The following is a 12,408-nucleotide window of genomic DNA, read 5'->3' as shown; positions in this document are numbered from 1 at the left end:
ACTTTCACATCACATTTTCACATCTTAACCGTTCAGTTTTTAGGTCCTAATGTATAGATCATCTGTGCAAAATTTCAGCCAATTTGGTGATCGTTAAGATATCCAAAATTGCAAATTACAACAATGTACGCGAACGGTTCTGGTTCGACAGATTCGGTTCGTTCGTGTAAATTACAGTTTTGGATGCCTTAACGATCACCAAATTGGCTGAAATTTTGTGGAGATGATCTATACATTAGGAACTGAATGGTTAAGATCAAAATATGTGATCGGAAAGTGGGTGAAAACCTGAAATTCGTACCGAAATTTCGGTACGGACGTCCGCACCTGAGAAAAATCCTATATATATATATATATATTGTTATAAACTAGAGAATAAGAGAGAGATAGAAGAGAGAAACAAAATATGGAGGAGGTAAAGATGTGTATTTCATTCTCATTAGACCCCTTTATATAGGAGTAATGTTTACATCATAAGGACATAACTAATGAGTATTTACAGTGGACAGCCACATATATATAATATTTATAACACTCCCCCTTGGATGTTCACCACTAAATAATGGTGTTGGACGCGCTTAATGTTGCCTCGTCAAAAACCTTGCCAGGCAACAAAAACCCAGTGGGACAAAAACAACCCTGGTCGAAGGAGAAAAAGAGTACAACGCGCATATGTCCTAGGTAGCATGATTTTGAATGCTCCACCTGATGAGAATCTCCCCCTGATTTTTGCAAGCTTCAATCATGTATGTAATAAAATACATGCACCATGTATATTAGATATGGTGTGTCGATTACATAGGTGAGACTATGTGTGCTTTGCATAAAAGGGGACTCATCATGAATTGCAATTCCTGCGAAGGTTAGGGTAGTACCAATAAAACTATGATAATAAATCTTACCTCAAGTAGAACCAATTTCATATGCTCAAATTATAGATAAAAATATTAGTTAAAGAATAACAATATAAAGGAACAACAATTGACACATTTACCTTTATACAATATTCCGAGCATTGAAATTTATGTATGACATACTTAGCCATAGATATCAATTTGTGTAATTGATAATTTCATATAGGCTCAATATGAGCTCTAGATAAATTCATAACTTCGTGGAAGTTAGAATATGTTGCAACATTGTGAGCATGATTCAAATTCGATTTCTTAGTCTTGTCATAGTACTCATTGAGGCAATAAGTTACTTTGACTGTAAATGAATGAGTATCTATGAAACTTTAGACCTTTTGTTTCCATGAGTGAGCCTTAAGCTCTTTTACTCATTCATGGACTTGCCTTTGGCAATATGAATCCATTAAGGATTTGGTTAAGCAATATGCTTATAATGACACATAGGATTTGGGGATTTGCTTTTAGCAATTTGCCTTTAAGATCTTCACAATAATCATGACAACCTGCTATATGCCTCTCGTCAATATAACAGCTATATGTAACACTGTACTTATAGAAAAGTTGTCGCTTGGAGAAGAATGATAAGCCCATGTCTCTATAAAGAGACTTGTGTCATAGTGATTTCAATTCACTTTAGTACACCCTTTGTTATTTTTAGGGTAGATAAAGTCCAAGTATATCATCACGTTTACAATATTTAAAATCATTGGAATTACCTCTTTCCAATTTGGCCAATAGTATGATTTGTCGACACAATGAAACGTGGTAGTATATAGCCCTTGATGATATTTAGTTGCAACTACAGATGAGATATCATCAATAATCATCAATTAGAGATCTATCACACATTCAAAATATATGCATGCATTAGCTATAATAAGCTTATTCATATCAGGTACCCATGCCTCTTTTAGGGCATTTGTTGTCTCTCAAGGACAAATTAATTAAAGAATGTGGATCTTTGTATAACCTCATAACGAGTGTTATATGGCTTGTATAATCTTCCCTTATAGGGAGATTAAAACCTTGGACTTGGTGGATATATCCCACATAATGCACGCCGTTACAATAGTGTTTCCTCCCCCTAACGGCGGGAAGACCATCTAGTTTGACCATTCGCAAAATATGCGGGCAAAAAAATTTGGATTGGAAATCCATTGGTGGGTGGCGAGCCCAAACGAATTTTTAGGTCAAAAACTTATCGTTAATAAGTGTCACTTTCTCAATTTCTCATAATTGATTGAGACTTTTTCTTAAGATAATAATAAGACATGGTGGATAAATATCACACACCAATTCATATCGTTTTTCATAATATTTCTCCCCCTAATGACGGGAGAATTGTCTTATTAAAGTGACAACTCGCAGATATGCGATAAATTATAATATTCTCGTTAGGAAAGTTTGCAATTATTGTTGTATTATACAACAATGTAAAGTATGTAGATTAGTCTACATGACATAGTAGATAAAATAATGACACATTGGTCACGCCAAAATAATTTTATTTGGCTCAATGAAATTTTTAATTCATGATATAGTATACAGTAGTATACTCATAGTTGATTAATACAACATAAAGTCGGTGGAAATTTCATCACCAATATATGCAGTGGTAATTCCATATATGTAACATAATATGAGCTCAGTTGGAGTCGGCCATCAATCAAGATCTGCAGCTCTTGAGATGATTGTTACCTTAGCTTTTGGAAGCATCAATTGTGAAAAATTATCAACAATTGCAATGGATTATGTCCATAGTTGCATTATATGCATGCAAGACAACTATGTTTGTCATTATATTTATCATGAACATTCATGGTTCAAAATGAATTTATTAATGAACACATGGTTCATATTATTGTTTGACACTGAAAACAAATGTCAAAATTATATACTCAAATTTCGAGTCTGGGACAGTAGTCCATATGGGTATAAGCATATACTCCAATAATAATAGATTTAGGGACCATAGCCCTCATACTCAAAACATTTGGTTTGAGTCTTCACAATTAGAAGCATGTTCTAAAAGTGGAATGAACAGAGGTTCACATGTACTCATAAAGAGAAGGGACAAAGGTCCTGACATAATTGGAGATCAAGAAACAAGAGGTTTCGATCTATTTGATTGTATAACAATCAGCGGAGGAATTTTAAGTCCTCATGAAATTGAATCAAGAAACATGTAGTTTCGATCTCATTATAAATTGACAATTTTATATCAAATTATTAGATAAGATAATAAGAGGAGATCAAACTGAAGTCGTCAAACTCATGAAAAATACATACCTCGATTCTGTAGGAAATATAATTAATATTGTTGATATCAATTGGTGAGTAACAGAATATTCTAAAATAGAGACAGATTCATTTAGAGTCAGTAATTGAAACATGCATTAATATAACATTGTAACAAAATAATCATAAATTTGGTGTAGTCTAGTTGGTTAATATATTTGGTTTGCATCCAAAAAGACCTGGGTTCAAGTCCCAGCTATGGAAAATAATTTTGTTATTTTTTCACAAACGACATAATCATATGAGGTAGATATGACAAAAATAATCATAAGTAATAAATGTTCATTATGATTGCATAAAATAAATAACAATGGTAAGTATCGAATAATAGTAATAGAATGAGTTACTTATAACAATAATTACCGGAGAATGGTAATAAAATTGATAATAAAATGAGTTATTAATAACAATAACTACCAAATAATGGTAATTAGAAATATTATCATGATAATTGTAACTTTTGCAACAAATAATTATGTTTAATCGGTGCCAGAACATAGGCTTAAAATGACTAAACAAAATAAATAGAGACAAAAAAAACGCCTAAACATAGGCTTAAAATTTATCGGTATCAAGAAAACCGCCGCTGATCATGTAATCAATATGTTTTCCATTGTCCACAAAAAAAATCAGGACTTTGAGCTTGTTATCTTCACTGACAGATTCTCCACATAATTTTAGTTGGGAGGTAATCATATGTTTAGCGGAATTGAAAATCAGTGACAGATTTAAAGTTCTGAAGGCGCAAAATGCGTCCATTCATATCGTGCTCTAGATAGAACAATGGTTTTCTGGTGAGCAAATTGATCAGCCAATGCTTGCCAAATCTCAAGTGGATCTTTCACCGTAAGGTAATCATCTTTTAGGATCTTATCAAGATGATAACGCAAGAAAATCATAGGCTTGGCGGGATCTTGCACAGATGACTTATTGTCAACTTTGATGGCATTTCCAAAGTTTTTAGCCATAAGGTGAATTTCAGCATCAAATAGTTCTTGTCAGAAATTTTAAGAGGATCATAGTCCAATTTTGTTAGATGCGTCATCTTTTTACAAAGAGAAAAGATGAGATATATTAGGATCCATAATTATTAGAACACTATGTTCTATGAAAAATTCATATACGAAACAAAGGTTTCGAAGAGTTCATATATGAACAATGGATCCCATAGGGAACACACGAGAAAAACATTCGTGTGATGTCTATAGAACCATAGGTTCTAAGACTACTCGGTCAGAGGACTCGAGTCTTAAGCAATGGAACATGTAGTTCTCATTGTCGTATATGAAATATAAATTTTCAACAATTATATTATATAAAAGATACATACAAATACATGTAAATGATCGCATAAAGAAAATTGATATTCATCTAGGAGAGAAAGAAGAAAAACTCATAGATCATTAGCCTTGGTCATAAGCAACTATGTTGCACCATAAGGCTTGCGGATCATCATGGAGTTCAAAGAAGAAGAAGAAGAAAAATAAGAGCAAATTCGTGCTGATAACGTGTTATAAACTAGAGAATAAGAGAGAGATAGAAGAGAGAAACAAAATATGGAGGAGGTAAAGATGTGTATTTCATTCTCATTAGACCCCTTTATATAGGAGTAATGTTTACATCATAAAGACATAACTAATGAGTATTTACAGTGGACAGCCACATATATATATATATATATATATATATATATATATATATATATATATATATATATACACTAAAGCCTCGTTTGGTTGCCGGATAGGAAATTGGTTCCTTGGTCTTTCCCATGAGCACGGGAATGTAAATTTCCCACTAGTTTCCCTACCAATGTTTGGAAAAACCGGGAATGTAAAGTAATCATAAAATGTATTTTACTTTCCTTTTCGATGTTTGGTTTGTGCATAAATACGAAAGTAGGTAACATCAATTTTCCAATAATATCATTTTATCAAAACATAAACAATTTAAGATTCAAAAGTTTCTTGGATAATTTAATAATAACAACCATTAAAATAATCTTTAGAGTATATAATTAATGTGCAATTAATGCATGAAAAAGTATGAGAGAAAATGAATCTCACAAGGTGTGGGAGGATCTATTTTCCCCCCTATTTTCCCTTCATGCAAAAAAGTTGTTCATTTCCTTAGGTGTGCCAAACACAAGAAATGAGCAACTTTCTTTTCCCAAACTCTCCATTCCGCGAACCAAACAAGGCCTAATCGGTAAGCCTAATTGCTAATAGTCAATTAGCCCAGTTGCAAAGTCTTTCGTTTTTCTTTACCTTTGTTGGCACATGCTTAGTCAATCAGCCCGGTTGCCAAGTATTTCTTTTTTATTTAGTTTTGTTTGTAAATGCCCGGAAAGTCAAACAAAGGCCCAATGATAATTGCTCTTGCAAACAAATACCCCAAAAGTCAAACAGAGGCCCAATGATGATCACTCGCAAATTTTAGTTTGTAATTAAGGTCTTTCTTAGTAGTTATTACATAACTGTCCTCTTTTTTTTGTTCTTTTTTTGTTTTTTAAGTTGTGAGGCATTCATACGTGGACAAACTTGTTCTAATATTATGATAAGGTTATTTCAGCTTTGCAACAAAAATTAATTAGGGTGGCCGAAATTCTTATGAACACTATTGCAAAGTACCAATTATTCATTGTGGGATATACTTCACATTCTAAATGCACGAGGAATAAGCTTGTTAATAGTTAATTCCATTTAAGTCTTCCTAATTTTCAGTTTAGCTAGTTCATGGTATTTTTTTTCTTTTTTGTTAATCTTGAAGAGACATGTCTCTTCATTTTTTTGAGAAATAAGGTTGTTGTCTTTCTCTTCTTTGTCTTGATATACTCTTATTATTTTTTCATTCAATAAATTATCCTTGTTTCATTTAAATTTGTTAAAATTAATAATAAATAAATTATATACGACTTGTAAACAGTGGAATCTAAATTATGTGTCGTGACTTATTATATATCCTAGTCAGTTTACTAGGTTTGTGTTCATGGAGATTATATATTTATTTTTGATGACGAATAAAATTGATGTCATCACAACTCAAGATTGATGACCTCTACTCAAATCATGTTTCATTTATAGACACACACACACACTCACACCTCACCCCTTCAACAGAAACATAAATATATATATATATATATATATATATATATATACACACACATATAACAACTTAGTAATCCTTAAAGTTAATTCTCTCTATTGTTTAAATTAAGTTGACCCAAGTGAGGAAGCCAGAAATATGTTCACGTTCAGACGAGCTAGTGATTTTTTTGGTTTAGATTTGTTTGTTGCAACATTTTATCTCCGGATTAGAGGTGTTTGGACCCAAAATAAGTATTTTGGCCTGACAAGGCACGTCTTGGAGAAATTGAGCCAATATCAGTGGCTCAAGCTATATATTGTCGACAAGCTCGAAATATATATTTAGAGGCTAAATAAAGCCTACTATGGAAGTATGACAAGTCAACTTTAGCATATTTTCCTACTTCGGCTAGGAAAAACCGAGCTAGACAAGGAAGGAGGGGTGGCAGACTAACCAAATGAAATCTAAATGTGCTGAAACTTTCCAGATCCATTCTAGACAGCCCAAGGATCATTTCTTATGAAGAGTGCAAGAGCTTTTTTTGAGTGGAAGACCTTCAAACAATCAGCCCAATTTTCTACAGAAACAAAACTGGAAAACTGGACCTGTAAGAGGTCCAGCAGCATTTTCGGCCCAACCACATGGAATAAAAATCTGAAAATTTGTCAGGATGATCTACACTCATAGTGGAACATTTCATATGAAGAAGTCGAAGGCATATAATGAAGTCTTGTTGGAGAAATAATTGAAGGAATAAAGGGGCAGAAACTGACCTAAAACCAGCTCAATATTCACATGTTCATGTTTCCTACCCACATGAAGAAAACTAGATGCTTTTCTCTTTTTCCTTGGATATATTTTTCTTCTACAATCTCTTTAATAGATCATCACCACTTCCATGTTGCTGCACCTTCATGCTTTGCTTTCATTTCATCTTTTCTCTATCTTTTCCATATTTTACAAGTGAACTTAGATCTACTTTCATTATTTTTCTTCCACTCATCATTTCACTCTTCTTTTTCTTCCCTATATAAACACCTTCTCCTCTCATTCTAAAACACTCATTCACATACAACAACAACATCTCTAAGATGATCTAAGTTCTCTCTAGAGCAAACCTCTCTAAGAGCAACTCCTCTCCTTCTCTTTCTCTTAGCGGTGATCACACTCCTAGTCCTATTCTTCTCAGAAGCCGACTTTCAGTGCCACCAAACCCTCTGTCAACGTGCTTCGGTCCTAGTCTCCTCGGGAGCCGACGGTAGTGCCGCGACCACAACGGTTACAGAACCAGCCAAGCAAGGGTAACGCCCTAGCAACCCAGCCAAGCTAAAGTCACGCTTTAGCAAGATCTCAATACTTCCCGGTGATTTCGCTCTGCTCGATCTACAACATTGAGTATCGACTTGTGAACAAGAAGAAACTTCAGCAAAGTCCTCACCACGAGGCACAAAGAATCCCACGACGAGGTTGGTGCTCTCCTCGTCCACAATCGCTTGATAGAAGTCAGGTCAAGGGACACCCCCGACGACCCGCACCCGAACGGTGCTGGCACGCCCGCGCAGAAAAGAGACTATTGACCAGCTGCAGCAAAATTGGAGCCAAACATTTTGGCACGCCCAGTGGGACTACACCAAAGTCTTTTTATGTTCACCATCATTGGGATGCCAAAGGAAATTCTTTACCAAAAGAAATTCCTGAAGTCATGGCGACGATAGAAGGCTATGTGCCCATTCCCATTCCAGAGAATGCGAGCATAGAAGAGCGGCTTGATATCCCTCAAAAGAATTGTACCGCATACCATGAGAATCTGAGTAAAGCCCTCGCGGAGGACCGTCGACAGCTCGATGAGTTCACGATTCCAGAACCTGCTCGCGAAGAGGTCATTTCTGAGACTAACTTGCCTATAGGTGGCAATCAACGTAAGGGTCTCACTGTTGAGTCACAGCCTTACACAGAGGTTGTGCATGGAGAAGACGGTCCACAAGAATGTTTTTCTGACAATGAAATTGTCTCTGAACATATAGCTGATTTCTCCACTGATCAAGCCAAATATGTGGCTACTGATCAGATGCATGGGGGGCAAGATATGACCCGTGATCATCCCTTTGATCAAAAGAAGCAAGTTCATGATCATTTTAATTGTGACTCTGCTACAGGACGTCATGGGGAAGGTGATCAAAATCAGGACCAACTTAATTATCAATTAAGTTGTGGCCTACAGAAGCCAATCTGTGGCTTTATTAATCAATTCAACTTGAATTTCTTCATATATTCTTCAAGGCCAAGCGGTGGCTTTGATATATGTGGAGGGCACATCTACAACCCACGTTGCATGAACGGCCAGAACAATTATTTTAGTGGCCAAGTTGTCCTTCGCAACTGTAAATTTGAGTATCATCAATACAAGTTAACTCTTGTTTACAATTATCCAGCAAGTGAAGCTCTTGACGTGGAGAATTCAGACCAGCAAGTGGTCGTCTATAATGGCCAATCTGTGGCTAATCCTGAAGACACCATGTTCTATGACATGGTAGTTGGCGACAAAGCCGATCTTGAAACATCTTCATCTCCAAAAGTGCAATTGAAGATCATGCTTCGCCAACCAACAAAGATACTTGGGGGGCAAGATTACCCCTCTCTCGAGCCAAATTCCTCCAAATTCTTCAAGGAGAAGTATCTTTGTTCTTTTCCTACAAGCTCTCACAGGAGGGATTTTTACCCTACAAATTTTGATACATCGGAGCTTGGAATGAAGCATAGATGGCCTCCCCCGTGGTCTTCTAGAGGTTAGCCAAACGTGTCGCTGTTAGCTCCTTGTTTTGTTGTTAATTTTCTGTTAGTTTTTAGTTTTTTACCTTTATTTTCATAGTAAAAAAAAAAAAAGTTGAATTTGGTAAGGGGTTGTGAATCATAACGGAATAGGTGAAGTCTCTTTTGTTAATATTGGCCTAAACTCCTTATTGGTGCCTAGTTCAGGTCCCTTAAGGTTAAGGGCGGCTTTTATTAACACTTGTTGAACTGTCTTCACACTTATGACCTTTCTCATCTTAGTAAGTATAGCCTATGTGAAATGGTGTCTAGAAAGGGGACAACGTTCATGACAGGTTCTTGAATCCAGAAGTGCGTGCAAATGGGCCTAAACCACTATGTGGGAGTAGTTCATGCCAAAATGGATTCTGCCTCTCTTGTTCGCCCTCCCCCACCTGGCCATTTCAGTAAGGTTGCCCAAAGGATTTGAAAGAAAATTTGTGTCTAGGCGACTATACTTGGGCCGCATGTCTAAACCTTGATTCACATTGTCTTATTGAATTCAACTACTTATAAAAAATAATAATAATAATAAATAAATAAATAAAAAATTAAAAAAAAAAAATTTAGTGCAATCCATAATTACTGAGGAGTCAAAACACTGAGGGATTAATTTATTAGCCAGTCTCTTCGCATAAGCCTTCGTGGGAAATTCTAGTGTTCCTACACTCGCGAAGCCCATTCATGAAGGCCTGTTTTTGAGGCCCACTATACAATACTAAGCCCATTTAGCCTAACAAAAAAAAAAAATCATTAATACAACTCTTAAGGGGCAATTCTAAGTGTTCCTACACTCGCAAAGCTACTAAGCCGAGTCAGCGGCTCCAGAAACTTTTTCCAACTTTGCCTTCGCAGGAAAGGCTGAGCTCAAGGGAAATGTGAGAGCCACCACCGTGACCACCACCTCCATCGGAAGTAGTCTTCATGTTACCAAAGATGTCCTCACCATGCATGGGGAACAGAGGAAGGGTTTCAATCTCCATGTTCATAGATCCATAACCACCATAGTTCCCCATCTGCCCGTTAAAAGCAATCACACCAGCTGAAGAAGCAGAAGCAGATGCAGAAGATTCTAAGTTAATATACTGATCCTCAGGTTTCCAATTGGTACCATTGTCATCACCAACAAGCCCTGATCTTTGCATGGGCACATGAACATTCGAAGTGGACCTCTTCTTCCGCTTCTCCCGAGCCCTTTGGTTCACGAACCAAAAATAGACGTTCTTGAACTCGATCTTGCCGTACCATTTCAGCTGGAGACAGATCCTCTGAATCTGCTCTATAGTTGGGGACCTAACTCCCTTATTGTAGAAAAGCTCCTTGAGGATTCTTATCTGATTTGTAGTGGGATTCCACCTGTTCCGCCTACAAAGCATGTTAGCACTACTCCCGGCTGCTTTGTTACTTCCTCCATCCTCGGTTGGTTGCTGGGTTTGTGGTTCCATTGGTGAAGGATTGAGAGAATGCGAGAATTGAAGAATGGTGGTGACAAGTAATTAAGAAAGATTGCTGTTAGAAATATTGGAGTTGATGAAATGGTTTTGGGATTGGAGATTGTGGAGGAAGATATAGGCATGAAAATATCCACCCTTGGATGGACGGTCAAAGAGAAGAGTCAAACTAAGTGTCAGTAAAGCGTGATTAAAGTTGCCTTAAATCTCAGAAAAGAATGGATTATTGGCGCGAGGGAACCGAACGGTTTCCGAGGAGGTAACTGTTCTTTTCACGAGATTATTTTTCACGACTGTTGTTTTTCAACGAGTGATTAGTGCCTTAAATCTCGGAAAAGAAGGAGTTATTGTCGCTAAGAGTTTTGAGTTGGGAGCCAGCAAGTGGATCCAAAAGATACATATGTCCTCAAAAACCTCGCCGCGATGCTCTTTTAGATGCGGAGCATATTTAAAAAGTTCATATTATTTTCAATATACAACTATGGGGGCCTATATTTGGGGCCTTGCGAGACACGTTGACTCAGCTTCTCACGGATATTTGGATATCAGGATAAGAAAATATTATTGTATTCATAAAGTGGCTTTGCGGCCAAAAGCAGTACATTCATTACAAAGCCAAAAGTGGCTAGAATACAAAACAAGAATCTTCGGATTATCTTCTAAATCTTTTCTCAAGTGGAAGCAGCTATGGAATCCAACGTCGGGTTGAGCCGCGCCATTATCTCAAGGAGGGGCAGACTTCAGGGAAGGAAAAAGAGGAGTAACGGAGCCCCCGCGCCCTTTTACATGGAAGCGGTAGAGGAATACAACATAGGTTTGGCCAACACCATTATTCATGAGAAGGGGAGACTCCAGTGAAAGAAAATGGAGCCTCCAAGCCCCCTCAATTGGAAGCAGCTATGGAATCCAACGCCGGGTTGAGCCGTGCCATTATCTCCTGGAGGGGCAGAGAGTGAAGGAACCGAATATCAGCTTGAGTCTCTGCACCCCCTCTAGCCTTGGTAACCACTATTAGCTGGACGTGAAGTACAGGAACAGCCATTCTGTAGCTTGAACCCATTCCTTCAAAGAGTCCATCCCTTCTCATCCCTCCAAGATTCTATCAAGAAGAGAAAGGGGGAGAAGGAGGTGAGAACCAAAGCCCCTTCCATCTGGAGGGCACAACACGGGCCAGGTCCAGAAGAAAGGAAACAGAGGAGGAAAGATGAACCTCAGAGTGGCCGTCCTCCCTCTCCCCGTTTCGCTCCGCGTATGGGATTTTCTCAAAAAATGATCTTACATGACCGGAGATCCCACACTTGGAGCCCCCTCGTGTTTCTAAACCAATCTGAAGCCTGGCATTTTTGTTGCAGAACTCCAGAAGGACGAAACAAGGGGTTGCCTAAGATTACGCCATAAGGCCTAACTCAGGCTTAAGATTAAGCCATAAAGCCTAAAATTTAGAGGCTAAAGGTCATTTCATGAGGGGAAGATTTGTGAAGAAGGAGAAAAAGAAGCAAGGATTGAAAGGCCATTTCTCGAATATTTCAGAAAAGTTGTTGTGAGTATTCCCTTCCTGAAATACAACTATTTATAGGGACTTCAGGCAAATCCCCACCCTTGGATAAAGCTCAATTTCAAAACCGATGTCAGTAAATCGAGATTAGTGATTCCAAATCTCGGGAAAAAAGGGACTAGCAGCATGTGAGGAGCGATTTTTGAGGAGTTAGCTATTATTAGAGGAATAATAGCATGTGGGGAAACCGAACGGTTTTCGAGGAAGTAACTGTTCTTTTCACGAGATTATTTTTTCACGACCGTTGTTTTTCAACGAGTGATTAATGCCTTAAATCTCGGAAAAAAAGGGATTA

Source organism: Rosa rugosa, chromosome 2 (assembly GCF_958449725.1).
Source record: "Rosa rugosa chromosome 2, drRosRugo1.1, whole genome shotgun sequence".
NCBI classification, from domain to species: Eukaryota; Viridiplantae; Streptophyta; class Magnoliopsida; order Rosales; family Rosaceae; genus Rosa; species Rosa rugosa.
Note: the sequence above shows the minus strand (reverse complement) of the source record.